General features: G+C 45.4%; 2 pseudogenes; one reads left to right on the top strand and one right to left on the bottom strand.

The window, feature by feature from the left end:
* Nucleotides 1-1,495: 1,495 nt before the first annotated feature.
* LOC122470022 lies at nucleotides 1,496-4,272 on the top strand (annotated as a pseudogene).
* Nucleotides 4,273-4,629: 357 nt separating this feature from the next.
* On the bottom strand, nucleotides 4,630-6,389 carry LOC122470824 (annotated as a pseudogene).
* Nucleotides 6,390-16,415: the final 10,026 nt, after the last annotated feature.

Below are 16,415 nucleotides of genomic sequence, written 5' to 3'. Positions count from 1 at the left end.
GAACCTTCATGAGCGTCATCTGCTCCAGCCTACAGCACACTCCTGTTATTTTTGTCAAGGCTTTCCCCCTAGGCTGGCTCCCCTGCCCCACCTTCTCTGGCCCCGAACAGGGCTCTACAAGCGGCTGGCCTGTCTTCGCAGGGTTCTGGGCCATTCTGCAGACCCATGTTAACAGAACAGCCTCGGCCAACTGTAACAGAGAAGGGAAATCTGAAACTGCCCAAACCAAGAAAACCACTGCCATTTACCCTCCCCTCCGAGGCACTTCCAAGTACGCAAGGTTTTTACAGAATTTGTGGTGCTGGGTTTGCCGCACCAGATAGCTCTCCACCAGGAGGACAGAAAATCAGTAACCAGCTTTATCCGAAACCGTCCTGGGTGGGGTGGGGGAGAAATCTCTGACCAAACCAGGCGGCGAGGACCCGGCACCGCGCACTCTTCACGCTGAAGCCGGGAGGCCCTCCCAGGGCAAGGGCCCAAGGCCCCCGTGGGGAGCCCCAGGTGCATCCCGGGCTGGGGAGCCCCAGGAGGGCCGGCACCAGAGGGGATGACCACCGCCATCCCAACTCCTGCGCAACAGGCCTCAGCCTGGGGCTCCCCGGCAGGCTTGCGGCACCCCGTGTGCCTCGGTTCCTCCAAATGCAAACAGTATTCTGTCCTAACATCATCAAAGTGCTTCGGAGGACAAGTGATTCTCCGGTCATTCGGAGCCAGAACCCGACCTGGTGGCCCTTAAGCTGTCCGCGGGGAGGGTCGGAGGGGAGCACGAGACGTAAAAAACAAGGGAGCATAAAAAGGAAATCTTATGTCGGCTTTTCTGCAGAAACTGCCAAATTCGGTTTCACTGCGCGCTCTAGACGTCCCCGTGAGGCGACGAGCACTGGTCTTCGGATGACCAAGGAAACCGAGGTGGGGAGAGGGTGCGAAGCCAGGCAGAGGGGATGGCCTAGCGTCCCGAGGGACTCAAAGTGGCCTGGGAGGAGAACTCGCATTCAGGAGCGGGTACCCGGCGTGGGCATGCGTGCGGCTCTGAGTTCTCCCCTCGCCCACTCCGTTCGCAGGGGGACAGGGGCCGCGTCTGCACAGCAGCTACCCTGCGCGCCAACTTGGCGCTCCGGAAACGTCTGGACAATCACTGACCTCAAAGGCTGCCCCTAACTGGAGTTCTGGGAGCCCGTGCGCGGGTGGCGGGGTCCCGCAAGTCCGCGTTCTGCGCCCCAAGATCTCTGCACTCGCCCTTCCCCTCCCTCCGCCGTCCCACCCGCGGAAGCGCCTCGCCTTTCCGCCGTCTCCCGCTTCTCCGTCCAGGTCCCAGGACGTCTCCCAGCCCGCGCGTCCGGGTCCCTCCCCGGGCTCCCGCGGAGGCGTCGCGCGCGGGAACCGGGTGCGCGGGGCGCGGGAGCGGCCGGGCGGCTCGCTTACCTGCAGACGGCCGAGCAGCGCGCAGATCGTGAGCAGCGCGGGCAGCGGGCGGCGCCGCCGGGCGCGCGGGGCCATGGCGCGGTGGGCGGGCGGGCGCCGCGCTCTGCGGCCTCTGCGGCCGGGGCTGCGCGGCTGTCTGGGACCTCGGGCCGGCCCGCCCCGCCGCCGCGCCCCGCCCCGCCCCGCCCCGCCACCTGTCCCCGCCCGCCCGCGCTGCGCCCCCTCCGGCCGGGCCGGCGGCGCCCGCCAGGTGGTGCCCGAGCGCGGGGCGCGCGCCTTCTATTGGGCGAGCGGGCACACCGGGGGGCACAGCGAGGTGAGGACTGAGAAGGCGACGGGGTGGGGGGTGGGGGGGGCGGGGGTTCGCCGCCCCGCCTCCCGCATCTTCTGCAGCCGCGGGCGTGAGTTAGCCCGGAGCTTCTAACCCTGGGCTCTGCAGGTTGCACGCGGACAGGTTTGCCTGCGACCCGACCTGCTGTGTCTTTCACGTTCGCGGGCACGGACCGGTCTGCACCCAGACATCCCGGGCCGGCGTCCAGGGGAGGGGACGGGGCGGCGGCGGCCTAGCCCGCGGGCCCACGCCCGCCTGGATCCCACGCGCTCGGCCCTAACAGGCGGGGCCTCCCAAGCAAGGGTGGATACCCCACCACCGGGAATTAACCAGAAGAGGATCTTCGCTGGGGATTTCGTGGAGTACAATGCAAAGGTCACCACAGTATGCCATCCAGCACGCTTCATACAATCCTCCCTCAAAGTTTTCTGGCCAGCAGCCACTTCCTCTTGCCTCTCCTCTAGTATCTCTCTCTGGGGTGAGAGACACCATCCTGTCTCCGCCCCCTGCCCACACCCCCCACCCCATCCAAGGCACTATCCTTGATGAGTCCTTTTGCTGCCGTAGAACCCGCCAGCTGTCGGGCGCGCTGCACCTGTTGTTCTGGTCACTTGCTATTCCTTGCTTAGGAGTGTATCTTCTCTCCCATTCCAGGTCGATGCTGCACGCACACATACACCTGCTCCTTTGTATGGATAACTTTTTGAGTGAACATACTTGCCTGATGTCAACAGGCAATTTCTTGAGTGCTAGAACTATATCTGCTTCCTTACTTTCAGCCCAGTGCATGGGGTATCCTAGTGAATATTCCATAGGATCTTCTACGGTTGTTGGGCCAAGTGGGTTTTAAAGGTCAATTAGGTCAAATCGTTTGAAATATCATGTCATTTTCTGCCTAGTTGTTCTGAGGAAACTGGAAATTTGCAACGAAAACTGTGAGTTTGTTTATTTTTGCCTTTCAGGTCTCACCCCCCCCCCCCCGCCCGCCAATTTTTTGACGCTTAGATTAGAAGCATAAACATTCCAGATTATTATGTCTTCTTGATGAATTGACTTTTCTTCATTATGGTAGGGCCTCCTTGATCCATGATAAAACTTTGGGTTCTAAAGTCTACTTTGGCGTTAGTTATATAGCGACTTCACCTTTCCTATGAATAGCATTTACATGGGATATCTCATTCTATCTTTTTTCTTGTTTTTACCTTTAAAATAGAGACATCAGGGGCGCCTGGGTGGCTCAGTCGGTTGGGCGGCCGACTTCAGCTCAGGTCATGATCTCGCGGTCCGTGAGTTCGAGCTCCACATCGGGCTCTGTGCTGACAGCTCAGAGCCTGGAGCCTGTTTTGGATTCTGTGTCTCCCTCTCTCTGACCCTCCCCTGTTCATGCTCTGTCTCTATCTCAAAAATAAACGTTAAAAAAAAAATTAGAGACATCAGCCTTTCTGTCTATGGACACTGGCAAGTATCTTTAAAGTCTCCCCTCCCACTGCTGCACGTCGAAGTCAGAGGGTCCCAAAGAGCCTGAACAGCTGCGGAAGCTCTTCATCCGAGGTTTGTGCTTTGCAACAACCCATGAGAGTCTGAGGAGCCATTTTGAGCAACGGGGAACACTCACAGACTGTGTGGTGATGAGGGGAGAAAACACCATGCACTCCAGAGGCTTTGGGTTTGTCACAGATGCCACTGGGGAAGAGGTGGACACAGCCATGAATGCAGGGCCGCCCAAGGTGGATGGAAGAGTTGTAGAACCAAACAGGGCTGTTTCAAGACTCTCAAAGACCTGGTCCCCGCTTGACTGTGAAAAAGATTGTTGTCGGTGGCCTTAAAGGAGCCATCATCTAAGAGATTATCTCGAACAGTATGGGAAAATGGAAGTGATTGCAATCATGACTGACTGAGGCGGTGGCAAGAGGAGACGCTTTGCTCTTGTAACATTTGATGACCGTGACTCCGCAGACAAGATTGTCATTCCAAACTACCTCAGCTGTGAAGTAAGGAGAGCTCTATCTCAGCAGGAGATGGCTAGTGCTTCATCCAGCCAACGAGGTCTAAGTGGTTCTGGAAACTTCGGCGGTGGTTTTGGTGGGCATGACAACTTCGGTTGTGGAGGAAACTTCAGTGGGTGAGGTGGCTTTGGTGGCCGTGGAGATGGTTGTGGATATGGTGACAGTGCGGATGGCCACCCTGGATTTGGTAACGAAGGAAGAAACTTTGGAGGTGGCAGAGGCTATACTGGTTTCGGCAATGACAACAGTCTTCACATGTTGGTCCCATGAAAGGAGGGAATTTTGGAGGCAGAAGTCTGGCCCCTATGGTGGTGGAGGCCAGCGTTTTGCCAAACCACAGAACCAAGGTGGCTGTGGCGGTTCCAGCAGCAGCAGTAGCGATGGTGGTGGCAGAAGGTTTTAATCACTGTCAGGAAACAAAGCTTCGCAGGAAAGGAGAGCCAGAGATGTGACGGGAAGGTTACAAGGTGAACTCAGCCAAGCACAGTGGTGGCAGGGCCTGGCTGCTACAAAGAGGACGTGTTTTAACTTTTTATTTTTTTTTTATTTTATTTTTTATTTTTGAGACAGAGAGAGACAGAGCATGAACGGGGGAGGGGCAGAGAGAGAGGGAAACACAGAATCGGAAACAGGCTCCAGGCTCGGAGCCATCAGCCCAGAGCCCGACGCGGGGCTCGAACTCACGGACCACGAGATCGTGACCTGAGCCGAAGTCGGCCGCTTAACCGCCTGAGCCACCCAGGCGCCCCAAGAGGACGTGTTTTAGACAAGACTCATGCGTATGGTCCAAAAACTCGAGGACTGTGTTTTTTTTGTGACTAATTGTATGACATGTTATTTTAGTTTCTGTTCTGTGGGAAGTGTAAAGCATTCCAAGAAAGGGTTTTAGTGTAGTTTTTGGTGTTTTTTTTTTTTGTTTTTTTTTTGCATCCATGCTATTGACTGCTAAATGTAATAGTCTGATCATGATGCTGAATAAATGTGTCTTTATAAAACTGTGCTGTGTAAAGTGAGTCTACTCTGAAGCCATCTTGGTCAACTACCTCGGCAATGTGTGTTGGAATTCCTTCAGGAAGCTACCAGGTTCCGTTTGAAATTTATTGGCAAACTGCTTGGGCACAGAAGCCATTGTCTCCACAAACCTTGGCGTCGTTGAACCGACAGTTAATGCGTTGTGCCCTGGAGCTCACCATTAAAAGGGTCACCCGAGCAAAGTCATGGAGTTTATTGGGCTAGATTGCTGGCACATCCGATGCAATATCTAAACTGAATTATGGTATCAGATAAAATTATAGGTGGGATGAAAGCTTGTGTGTCATCCATTATCATGTGTCATCAATAAATGACTTAATATCCTCTTGATAATAACAATAAAAAAGAAACTTCGCTTTTGTTGACAAGTTAGGCTCACTAGGGACAGCTCCGCAGAACAATGGAAACAGGAGCCCCAGACGACAGGATGTCAAATTGCACCAGAGCGGTGAATGCTCCCCACCCTCATCATCTCCCTCGGCACTCTCCACTCTAACCTCCTCGTGATCCTTCTCGAGGGCAGCCACGTCCTCGTGGGCCACAGAAAAATCCCTCTGGTACAACAGGCATCAAGCCACGTGTTTCCCACGGCAAGCGGCCCATTTCTCCATCTGGTTGGCTCACTCAGGGCGTGCCTCGGTGATCTGTGCTACAGGAAGCTGTTCATGGTAGGCTTTCTCAGTAGAAGCAATGGGGGAACGTGTGGCCAGAGAGAAGTTCATGTGGGATTAGGGCACCAGGCTCGTCTGGCATTCTGTCGGGTGAACGTTCAGGGCTGCATTAAATCTGAGTAAGCAGCAATGGAGGACACGACTGCGCTAATCCGGTGGTTAAGGGGAGTGTAGGTTGGGTGTTCAATGTTGATGTCATAGATGGCCTCATTATCTACCATGAAGGCACAATCACAGTGTTCCAGGATGGTGTGGGTCGTGAGGATGGAGTTGAAGGGCTCAGCTACAGCTGTGGGAACCTGGGGGCCTGGTAAATGGAGAACTCCAGCTTGGATTTCTTGCCATAATTGACAGGTTCCATCAGCAGGGAGGGGAACCCAGAACAAGTACCCCCACAAAACTGGAAAACCAAGAAGCCCTGAAAACCTGTGCCCCGGGGGGGCTACTTTCGGTCCACTGACCAAGGAGGGCAATGCTCTTGCCAATGGTATAGTGCCCACGATCATAGTTATTGGTGGCATCTTTCTTGCCTGTTGATCAGCTGCTCTGGGTAGAAGAGCTAGAGGCAGGTGCCTGTGCAAATTTCACCTGTCTCATTGAAGGTGTTGAAGGAGTCATCTCCTCCCCCAATGGTCTTGTCACTTGGCATCTGGTCATCAGGCTGGAAGTCTGTTCCAGGCAATAGAGCTACCAGCAGTCATTGCCCATTTGGACACCAGCCTGGCCAACATGGTTGGAGATGCCTGAGACTTACAGGGCTCTGCAGGGCTGGAGAAGGCGAGAGGACGGTGACAAGGATCCCCCAGTGACAGACAAGAATTCGCGGGGTGGGGGGAGAAGCGGTGAGAGGAAGGCCAGCCCGGAGGACCCAACGTACCGCACCCTCCCTCCCTCTCCGCAACAGCGCGACAGGGCGGATCTTGGACCCTGTCCCAGGCCCCCGCGACCCCGCCTCCAGGCCCCCTGCTCCCCCCCTCCTGCCGCCCCCTCGCTGCAACACAGGCCCTGCGAGGTTGGTCGCCCCGGCCAGAGGGGGCGTGACGCTGCCTGGTGGGTTCAAAGGTTCAAAGCAAACTTCTCTGTAGGAGCCAGATCAGGGAAGGGGAGGAAATGTCCTGGGGCCACAAACGGGCTAGTGGGGCGGGGAGGAGGACGGAGAGGGCTATGGGAAGGAGAAAGGAGAAGCATCGGCCCCGTCCGGTCCTCAGTGGGTTTCGGGGGCGCGTCGGGCCGGCAGAGCCCAGGCGCGGAAAGGCACCCGGTAAAGGAAGCGTGGCCAGAGCCTCCCGGGCGCAGACCTCCCGCCGTCCGCCGTCTCTGGGGCCTGGACCCTCCCTTTAGGTTTAGATCTATTTAAAGTGACAGCGTATGATTCGCTCTTGCCTTTTCATTTAATCCATTTGACAGTCTCTATCCTTTGGAGTTTTCAGACCACTCGCATTTAATGTGATTATAGATATGGTGACATGTGAGTCTACTGTCTTGCTATTTGTTTTCTGTTTGTTCCTTCTTTGTTCCTCTTTTCCCATCTTCTTTTGGATTATTTTTTAGGGTGCCATTTCTCTCCACTGTTAGCTTATTTTAAAATTTTTATTTTCAACGTTTATCTATCTTTGGGACAGAGAGAGACAGAGCATGAACGGGGGAGGGGCAGAGAGAGAGAGAGGGAGACACAGAATCGGAAACAGGCTCCAGGCTCGAGCCATCAGCCCAGAGCCTGACGCGGGGCTCGAACTCACGGACCGCGAGATCGTGACCTGGCTGAAGTCGGACGCTTAACCGACTGCGCCACCCAGGCGCCCCCACTGTTAGCTTATTTTATATGCGTCCTTGTTTTATTTTTTTTAGCTCTGGGTTTGCAACATGCACCTGTAACTTAACCGCAGTCTACCTTCAACTACAATTCTGCCACTTGAGGTCAAAGAGCATACTTCCATTTCCCCCTCCCGGCTTTGTGCAGCTACATGTAGTCCTCCTACTTGTTTTGCTCCGTAGCTCCCTACTGTGCAGCCTGCCTGCTTACTTTGTGCTTTTGGAAAGCACTCCAGTGGTGTTGATTAAACAAACAAAAAAATTAAAAATGTGAATATCGTTTGACAAGTCAATTCCGTGTCTGAGAATCTAATCCATCAATACATAAAGAGAGACATGCAAGGATGTTTATTTACCTTAGCATTTTTGTAAAACCACAGAGAGAAAAATGTGAGTTTCATGGAGAAATGGCAAAAAAAAAAAAAAATTGAGTTTACCATAGTATAGACTATAATGCAGTTGTTTAAGAAAATCAAGTGGTTTTTGGAAAGACGTCTACTGCCCTCTAAGTAAAAGAAGCAAGTTACAGAGTAATATCATCCCATGTTTGTAAACAATCATAAACGTGATTTTATTGATATATGCAAAAGGAGTTTTTAGAAAGACAATAATGATAGCAAACACCAATAGCATCCTTAAACATGCAAATTCATTTAATTCCTGCAACAGCCTTGTAAGGAATATGATTAGTCCCATTTTACAGATGAGGAAACTGAGGCACAGAGTGGTTAATAAGTTGCCGTAGGGTCACTTGCCAATAGGGGCAGAGTTGGGATTCAAACCTTGCCTGTTCTGGCTCTGGAGTGTTCTCCTGCCTCACTAAGCACCAGATTTTTAATATCAAGTGAGTTGCAGAAGGGCAAGGTGACAGCTTTATTTAGGTATGTGGCCTATTGTCTGGAATGTGGAGACAGGCTTTCTAGAAAAAGTAGTGGTGTGAAAAGCAGATGAGGGCTGGTTTTGGCCTCAAGGAGCGGACATGTGGGAGAGGGTGCTTTCAGTGTGGCACTTCATGAGAAATACCAGCTTGCTCCTGGCACATGTCCAATGTTAGCCCCTTCTTTTCTCAAAAAAGATGAAAGGACTTAAACTTCTGCTTGGAAAGCCCCAGAGGTGAGTGTGCTGGTTTTGGAAGCACTTTGAACAATAGAATGCCCATGTTAACACATTAAATCAACTAGGGGGAAAAAAGCTTAATTAAAAAAAAAAACACTATAAATTACTTTTTGAGGACTGTTTCTATATTTACAGAACTACCACTCACATAATTCAAATATTTTATAAATATTAATGTAGAATGCCATTTGTTAACAACAAAATCCATCACAATGGGCCTGAGGATGTCCTCTTTCCTATAGCATTCTTAGGAGGAACGTGGAAATTATTTCCAATACTATTTTTCTCTTAGGTGAAGGATGCACAATTATAGCTAAAGAGGTTGCTCAACATTTACAGAAACTATTTTAAATGTTCTTTACGATTTAACAAATCCCACATGTATAACTAAATTTTGGTTATCTGTAATAAATGTAAAAATGCATTTTAAACAATAGATATTTTAATATTTAGTAAAGTTAAATGTTTCTGATTTTTAAAAACTAATGAGCTGAAAATGAATTGTGCTTACTTGTACTAAGGCAAAACCAAGTATATTGTGCAAATACAGGAATCATAGGCTTTTTTATAGGGATAGTGTGCATCTCACCCTGGAAATCCCCACTGTTTCCCACTTCTGCATGAACTGTTTAATTTTCAGATTCAAAAAGGTAACATAAAAGTATAGCTCTCATTTTTATTTCTAGAGGATGGCTTTTAAGTCTTACATTACATCCTAATGTAATATTTTAATCTTAATATAACAATGTAATCTTTATTTAGGCAGCAGAAAACAGGCATAATCTTGTTAATGAAATGTTTATTTTTTGACATGGTGATGTAAAAATAGTTACTGTGACTGTGGTCACGTAAAGAGAATACATAAAAAAAGCAAAGCTATGAAGTAAACATAGGACTTCACAAATCTTTCTTTCAGTGAAAACCTACTAATAAATACAAACGTTTTTATTACCTACGCTGTTCTGTTCTGTTCTTCTTCTTATCTTGCCTATACAACACTTTTTAAACAGAAGTAAGGCATTGATAGATCAGTGTCCGTTCCGAGATAAATTAGGGTGCAATACTATCCGGTAATGATACCCAAACATAATATGAAAATTTGTGACACATTTTGAACTGTGTCCATGGAAACCTATCTTGCTTGCTTTGGGGGACAAGAATTTTTTCAGTGCTACCGATTTGGTATTCAAAATAAATGAATTTCTGAACCATTAAACTAGTAGTGATCGCTACTTTTTGGATATTTTGTTACAGATAAAACGGTTTCAAGTGGAAACAGAGATAATTTATGTGTCCCCTACTTCCCTTCTTCTCAGCCCTAATGAGATGATGGAGAAAGTAGCTCTGTGTCCCTTACATATGAACACAAGGACAGGTATCATCCTACATGCTGATGGCAAAGTTCTACTTTCGAATCGGTCAGGTTCAGACTGGCCATAAAAGACAACCGATGCTGCCACCCAGATTGACACAGAACGGTTTCTTTTTAAGAGTACTTTTATTGAAGTAGAACATACATAAAGAATACAGTTTGGCTAATTGTCAAAAAATGAAGACATATATAGAGCCTGCACCCAAACCATGAAGTAGAACATTACCAGAAACCCCCAAGCCCCTTTAATCATTACCCTTCATCCTTCTTGATAGATTTCATGAGAATACCAGCGATTCACTTTGTCTGCTTCTGGACTTTATATAAATGGACCCTGCACTGTAGTATTACCTTGTGTATGGCTTTTGCTCACCATTGTGAGAGTCAGCCAGGTCATTACCGTCCAGTCCTCTGTTGTATGAGTAGATTACCCCTTGTTCATTGTTTCACTGATGAAGGATAGGTGCTTTATGCCACATGGCGGATTCAGAGTGCTAATATTTAGTCTGAGAGTTTACACATCTAAGAGATGGGCCTTATTCTTCCTGAATTGGGTCAAGTTTTGGTGTCGGGATGTTGCTGGGCGAGACTGAAATATATGGAAGAACTTTGAAAGGGTGTGTAAGAATGTCATTATTTTTGTCTTAAGTATTTGGTAGAATTCACTGATGAAGCCATATGGCCACTGAGGTTTCTTTGTGGCATAGTTTGAAATTACAAGTTCAACTTCTTTAACAGATTTAGAACTACCGAGATTTTGTTTCTTCCGGTGTTGGTTTTTTAAAGTTTTTTTTTTTGTTTGTTTTTTTAAAGTAGGTTCTATGTCCAACATGGGGCTCGAACTCACAACTCCAAGATCAAGAGTTGCACGCTCTACTGACTGAGCCAGACAGGTGCTCTGCTGTGTTGATTTTGGTAAGAAGTTTCTTTTGTTTAAATAGGAATATGTCTTTCCATCTTAACTTTATTGGTACTACATAGGATTATTTCCCTTTTGCTTGAATAATTTCTTATGATTTTTCATTTGGCGTGGATCTGCTGGTAACAATTTCTGTCTTTTGGTGGGGTGGGTGAGGGTTGTCTACAAATATCTTAAATCATCTTCATTAAAAAAAATTTTTTTTTCAACGTTTATTTATTTTTGGGACAGAGAGAGACAGAGCATGAACGGGGGAGGGGCAGAGAGAGAGGGAGACACAGAATCGGAAACAGGCTCCAGGCTCTGAGCCATCAGCCCAGAGCCTGACGCGGGGCTCGAACTCACGGACCGCGAGATCGTGACCTGGCTGAAGTCGGACGCTTAACCGACTGCGCCACCCAGGCGCCCCAAATCATCTTCATTTTAAATGTTTATTTATTTATTTGGGGGGGGGAAGGGGCACAGAGAGAGAGAGAGAGAAAATCCCAAGCAGGCTCTGCACTGTTAGCACAGAGCCTGACATGGGGCTCAATCTCATGAACCCGTGAGATCATGACCTGAGCCGAAATCAAGAGTTGGCCGCTTAACCAACTGGGCCACCCAGGCACCCCAGCAATTTCATTTTAAAAGATATTTTTGCTGACTGTAGAATTCTAGGGCAGCAGCAATTTTTCTTTCGGCATTAAGACATTATTCCTTTGTTTTCTGTTGGCGAGTAAACTATCAGTCTTATAGTTGCTGCTTTTCAGATTTTCTCTTTGTACTTGTTTTCCAGCAGGTTTATTATAACATATGTAGGCTTAGTTTTCTACATATCTTAGAATCTATCCTGGTTTGTGGTTCTCATTGACCTTGATGGGTTTTGTCAGTTTGAGAGAATTCTTGGCCATTTGCTTGTCAAATAATATTTCTACCCATTCTCGCTTTTCTCCTTCAACATCTTATGACTTTTACCCTCTTTTCTGTGTTTTGCATTTAAAAAAATTTGTGCTGCTTCCTGTTTCTGGTTCTGCACGAAGGGAGTTTAGAAGTTACCACCGAGTCCTAACAACAAGTGAAAAGCTGAATAAACTGGAAAATGAACAAATCTTCTTAAATCCATAAAAGAAGCGAGGTCACAGGGCACACCACTGCCCCCCCCCCCCCCAAATTGGAGAGATTGATAGGCAAATACAGAGAGTCACAAGTGACCAGGTTAGGAACTCTCGAGCTAAAATCTCCATGGGAATCAGTGCTGGGGCAGGAAGACCAGAACTGTAATTAATGACTTGCTGGAGGCTCAGTGTGGACAAGTCTGAGTTAAAAACTGTAGGGGGACCCAGTTGTAGAACACGCCCCCCCCCCAACTTTTGTAAGTTTTGCCTCCAGGAGCTCAACCAGGTTCTCACGGTAAATACCAGAGAAAAATCTCCTTGGTAGAGGGAAAGGAAAAGGATCCATTCTGAAATAAACCAGAGTACTTTGTTTTTCTTAAGAAGGACTGTGCTCAGGGGAAACTAGTTAACCAGAGCCTAACTTGGAGAAGGGAATTCTCTGATTCTGGCCCATTCTCACCATCCTGTCCCACCTCAGGGGGAGAGAAAAACTGAGGCATGATTTTTAAATTCACAGTCCAGAGGCACAGGCTCACAAAACACCAAGACCTAATCATAGGATTAGAGAATATTTTTCCCACTCCTGCACAACTTACTAACTATGACTACTAATACTACAAACTTAAACTCCTATTTACAATAGTTCCTTTTACCCAGTACCTAATATCTGGCTATCAAGAAAAAGTTGCAAGGCGTACCAAACGGCAAAAATTAGAATTTGCAGAAACAGAACAAGCAGCAGAACACCAGACATGGCGGGGATACTGGAAGAATCAGACTGGGAATTTGAAACAACCATGACGAATATGCTAAGGCCTCTAACGGACAACGTAGACAGCATGCAAGAACAGATGGGCAATGTAAGCAGAGAGGTGAAAATCCCACAAAAGAACCAAAAAGGAATGCTAGAGATAGAATACAATGTACAGAAAGGAAGAGTGCCTTTGATAGGCTTATTAACAGATTGGACATGGATGAGGAAAGAATCTCTGAACTTGAGGACATCTCAATAGAATCTGGCTGGCTCAGTTGGTAGAGCATGTGACTCTTCATCTCAGGGTCATGAATTCAAGCCCCACCTTGGGCGTGGAGCCTACTTAAAATAAAAATTAAAAAAAAAAAGAAACTTGCAGAAATGAAAAGGAAACAGAAAACACTGGAAAACAAACAAACAAAAAAACCAAAAAACCAACACAGAACAGAACATCCAAAACTGTGGGACAACTACAAAATTGCATACCAGGAGAAGAAAGGGAGAAAGAAAAAAAAGGAATATTTGAAACATTAATGAGTGAGGATTTCCCCAAATTAATATCAGATGCCAAACCACAGATCTAAGAAGTCCAGAGAATACCAATCAGGATAAAAGCCAGAAAAGTACATATAAGCGCATTACTTTCAAACTATAGAAAATCAAAGATAAGGAGAAAATCCTGAAAGAGGAAGGAAAAAACACCTAACCTGCAGAGATAAGAACGACCTCCAACTTCTCAGAAACCATGCAAGTAAGAGAAGAGTGGGGACATGGAAAGTATTGAGAGGAATAATTCACCAACTTAGAATTCTGTAACCTGTGAAATTACCCTTCAAATGTGAAGGAGAAATAAAGACTTTCTCAGGTAAACAGAAATTGAATGTATTTGTTGCCTGTAGATCTGCTGTACAAGAAATGTTAACAGAAGGAAAATAATATTGGTCAGAAATTCAGGTTTATATAAAGAAAGAAAGAGCACTGCAAGAAAAAATAAGTGAAGGTAAAATAAATATTTTTCTTACTCTAACAAACGTTTTTTAAAAATAGTAATATCAACAATGTGTATGTATGCTTATGTGTATTATATAAATATGCTTACACATAAGTCAAATGAATGACAATACTAATACAAGGAATGAAAGGAATTAGGATTATTAGGATTATTTTGTTATAAGTTATCTACACTACCTTTGAAATATTACAGTGTTCTGTGATAGTGGACTCGGATTAATTATAAATATATATTGGAAATTCTAGTAAAAAAAAAAAGAATTCATGGGGGACCTGGATGTCTCAGTTGGTTAGGCATCTGACTCTTGATTTTGGCTCAGGTCATGATCTCATAGTTCATTAGTTCAAGCCCCACACTGGGCTCGGTGCTGAGGGCACAGAACCTGCTTGGGATTCCCTGTCTTTCTCTCTCCTCTGCCCCTCCCTCACACATGCACACGTGCTCTTTCTCTCTCTAAAATATTTAAACAAAACAGAAGTAAAATGGATATGCTAATAAGAAAGAAAGTGGAATCATATACAATTCTTAATTAAAATCACAAAAGGAAAAGAGCAGAAGACAAAAATACGAACAAAGAACAAAAGCAACAAGTAGAAAGTGGTACCAGATAGGGTAGATATTAATCCAACTATATTAATACTGTGCACCTCAATGGTCTCAATGCACCAGTCAAAAGAGACTGCGAAAGTAGATCAAAAAAACAAGACCCAACTATATGTTATCTGCCAGAAACCCACTCTAAATAAAAAGAACACAGATAGATTAAAAGTGAATGGGATGGAGAAAGATATACCATGATAATCCTAATCAAAAGAAAGCAAGAGTCAGGGTGCCTGGATGGGTCAGTAGGTTAAGTGTCTGACTCTTGATTTTGGCTCAGGTCATGATCTTACACTTTGTAAGATCGAGCCCCACGATGGGCTCTGCGCTGATAGTGTGGAACCTTCTTAGGATTTTCTCTCCTCTCTCTCTCTCAAAATAAATAAATAAACTTAAAAAAAAAAAAAAAGAAAGCAAGCGTAGCTGTATTAATTTCAGACAGAGCAGACTTTAGACAAAGGAAAGTTATCAGGGATAAAGAGGGGCATTAGTAATGATAAAGGGGTAAATTCTTCAAGAAGACATAACAATCCTAAAATGGTATATGCCTAACAACTGAGTGTCAAAATACATGAGGCAAAAACTGATATAGTTGCAAGGAGAAATAGATGAATCCACTATTACAGTTGGAGACTTCAACTCTCCCAGAAATGGACATAAAATCAGTAAGGATATAGTTGACTCAACAACATTAATCAACTGGATATAACTGACATCTGTAGACTACTTCATCCAATGACAGCAGAAAACACATTCTTCACAAGCTCACATGGAACGTTCACCAAGACAGACTGCATTCTGGGGCATAAAATACATCTTAACAAATTCAAAAGAATAGAAATCAGAAAATGTCTGCTTTCAGATTATGATGGAATTAAGCTAGAAATCAAAAACAAAGATAGATGGAAAATCCCGAAATATATGAAGATTAAACAATTTGTATCTAACACATGGGTCAAAGAAGAAATCTCAAGAGAAATTAAAAAATATTTTAAACTAAATGAAAAGGAAAACACAACTTATTAAAATTTGTGGGAAACAGCAAAAAACAGTACTTAGTGGGAAACTTATAGCATTGAATACATATTTCAGAAAAGAAGAAAGATCTAAAATCAGTCATCTAAGCTTCTACCTTAAGATACAGATACCATGGACATTAAAAGGATAATAATAAAGGAATACTGTGAACAACTCTATGCACACGAATTAGATAACTTAGATGAAAGGGACCATTTCTGGGATGCCTGCCTGGCTCAGTTGGTGGAGCATGTGACTCTTGATCTTGGGTGGTGTGTTTGGGGCCCACATTGAGATTATTTAAAAAAAAAAAGAAAAAGAAAAAGAAATGGACCAATTCCTTGAAAGATACAATCTTGTCAAAACTCACAATCACAATAGGCTTATATTAAAGAAATAGAATCAAAATATTAAGAATCTTTCAAAACAGAAAGCACTAGGTCCAGATGTGTTTACTGATGAATTCTTATCAAAATTAAAGGAAGATATTACACCACTTCTCTGCAGTCTCTTTTGGGAGATAGAAACGGAAGGAATACTTAATTCATTCAATGAGGCCAGCATTACCCTAATACCAAAACCAGACACAGACATTACAAGAAAACAACAGAGCAGTATGTTTCATGAACAGACTCCCACACGGTGAAAAATCTGCATATAACTTTTGACTTCCCCAAGCTTTACTAACAGCCTACTATTTACTGAAAGCCTTACCAATAACATAAACAGTTGACTAATATATATTTTGTATGTTTATGCATTACATACCATATTCTTACAATAAAGTAAGCTAGAGAAAAGACAATGTTAAGAAAATCATATGGAAGAAAAAATACATTTACAGTATTGTACTGTAAAAAAAAAATCCATGTATAAGTGGGCCAACTGTAATTGAATCCTGGCTACCCCTAAGACACCACCTTTCCTGCTAAGCTTTTAAGTGGAGGCTTTTTATTTTCGTTCTCACAAACTCCTGTACCTTACAGCCTGGAGGTAGATCAGGTGTCTTATTTGCTTTTCATTTTTTACTCCCAAAGGAAGTTTCTATCCAGTTCACCTATTTGAATATTCTCACTAAAACATATTTTAAAAATTTTATTGGGACCCATTTCTCAGATTATTTATTTCCCCCCTCACTCCAATATTTCCTTTTTCCCCCTCTCCAGTTTGGATTCTATGGCCCATCATTATAATCATTCCTACACAAGTAGCTTTCATGTCCTTGTCCTTTCTCCTTCTCTGAAGCATCTAGAACTC

Source organism: Prionailurus bengalensis, chromosome D3 (assembly GCF_016509475.1).
Source record: "Prionailurus bengalensis isolate Pbe53 chromosome D3, Fcat_Pben_1.1_paternal_pri, whole genome shotgun sequence".
Taxonomy (NCBI): domain Eukaryota; kingdom Metazoa; phylum Chordata; class Mammalia; order Carnivora; family Felidae; genus Prionailurus; species Prionailurus bengalensis.
Note: the sequence above shows the minus strand (reverse complement) of the source record. Positions and strands in the feature narration are given on the sequence as shown.